Source organism: Notothenia coriiceps, unplaced genomic scaffold, assembly GCF_000735185.1.
Source record: "Notothenia coriiceps isolate Sejong01 unplaced genomic scaffold, NC01 NC01_scaffold00037244, whole genome shotgun sequence".
In the NCBI taxonomy this organism is placed as follows: Eukaryota; Metazoa; Chordata; class Actinopteri; order Perciformes; family Nototheniidae; genus Notothenia; species Notothenia coriiceps.
The window spans coordinates 13161825-13164166 of record NW_011369945.1 but is presented as its reverse complement, the minus strand read 5'-3'; positions in this window follow the sequence as shown (position 1 = coordinate 13164166).

Genomic DNA, 2342 nt, shown 5'->3' with positions numbered 1-2342 from the left:
AAACTCATTTTCATAAAATCACACAACTCATAATATCACCACGAATCTTCCCATGTTATAATCTCCTGTTCCGCTTGTGTCAAATTAAACTCTTCTAATATGAAACTCTAAACGACACTCGCTAAGTTTTACCAAGGCGCCCGGCGTAAACGGGGGCCCGGCATCAAACTCGTGGGACGAGATGTCCCACAGACTATAACTGGTACTTCACAGGTCGTTTCCGACTGACATGTGTTTATCCGAGCAATACGAGGAATTGGGTGAACCCAATAATAAACCACCGTCTTCGTTACTCTGTTCGTCTCTTCTTCTCACTGAATTTTATGTAGACGTCGACATTTACACCTAAGTCCCTTATCGGTGTAATCTATTCTAGTGAATTAAAACAAGCAGGTCGAAGTACGAGACGTCCTGTGAAAACTTTTGTCGACTAACTAGTTCTCCGCACTGTTTTTCCTCTCTCCCACGGACCGTCTTCTCAAATTTACTTTAGTCAAGCTAATATGGTAAACAAGCAGTAGACAACAGTCTAGTTTGCCGCACGAAGAGCCCCGAGTTACCTCTATTACGCATTGACGCTCTCTCCAACATTATACTCAATTATCACTTAGAAATTCAGCTCCACCGGTCGACCGCTTGTCTCGGTAGCGTCGTAATTCAAGTTGGAAACATTTTCTAACATATCTTAGTTGATAAGAAAAAAGCCCAATGACTTATTAACAAGCTTGAAATACACCCTTCCTATTTCTCCTTATTATAATCACTCTGAGCTTCTGCTTTAAGGGATGAGCTGCCAACACTCACAAGCATCATTTACCTACAGTTGATTGATTTTGCTAACTTATAACTGAACTTATGAGGCGATACACCTCTAGTGAGCGGCCAAGCCCTTCGTATATTTTTCTGTATGTGGCCCTCGGTGAAAAAAGTTTGGACACCCCTGCCATAAGACAACTCTGCTCCCTCGGAGATGCTCCAGGACACACCCTCACCACGCGTGTTTGGACAGGGCCGATCAGATTTCAGCCTCCGCCTGCGAGCGGCTGCAGAATACCAGGCGCTGCATTCCTCCGGTGGTCTGCTGGGGGGGGGGGGGGGGCTGCACAGAGGCTTTGTGTGGAGAGGGACCCTGACAGCATGAACTATCATCAGATCAGACTCCACTCGACTGTGGCAGATGCATAAACAACACAATTCTGCAGCCGACACACAGTGGATACAGCGTGTTGTTCAGCTAAGATGGTACTTTGACATCCAATTACATTTTAAATTGTCTTTTTTAAAATTGTTTTATTTTAACACTGTAGATGTTTTATCTTGTTCTGTATTAATTTAATAGTATTAGACTTACATACTCAATACTGTGGACAATCCCCACAGGAGCAATTTGGGGTGAAGTGTCTCGGGGACACAACGACATGCTGACTGCAGTGGGGTTTGAACCTGTGCTCCCATGATCCGAAGACCAAGTCCACTGCGCCACAGCCTCCCCTAATTATTATTATTATAATTTGTTGACAACGTTTGAAAGCTGGGAAGATTTAGTTTTCTACAGGGGCATCTTCTAAATTCCTTTGTGTATGGATGACCCAGAGTCCAAAGCCCAAAGATATTTTATATAATAAAAACATATATACTCGTGTATGACCTGAGGACCTTTGGATAAATCAATTAATCGATAACTGCAAATACATTTTGATTTAGACTAAATGTCAATAATTAGTGAATCGTTTCTATAAGTCTTTAGATGTCTTGTTTTTTTAGTCCATAACCCAAAAATATTCCATTTAATATGATTTGAAAAAGAGAAAAGACACAAAACTCCAGATTTAAGAGGCGGAATAACTCCTTTCTGAGATTATTGCGAGAATAATTTTACCCCTTTGAGCAATATTCTTGTATAACTTACTTTTTGGCTAATATTTAACCATTGATATCATTTTCAGCAATAACATCATCACTAATAATAATACACAGCTCCATATATTGTAATATACATTAGGGCTGCACGATACTGAAAAAAAATGACATTGCGATATTTTTTCCCACTGCGATATATATTGCGTTTTTTTTTAACTATATTTAACCGGATGAAGGATTTTAGTCACGGACGTCTGGGTCTTAACTGGCGTGTCTCTCCTGTTATGGCCGATACCTCTTACTTCTAAATTGAAGGTTTTCTTTTCGGTTGTAGACGTAGACCTTGATAATATATCGCTATGTTTTCACAAGAAGCAAGAGAAGTGTCTACTTGGGGGAATACAACTCCATTCGTTTTGACTTTGTACGTACATACGATACGTGTACAAGCTAGTCGCTGAATCGCATAGTACTTCATGTTG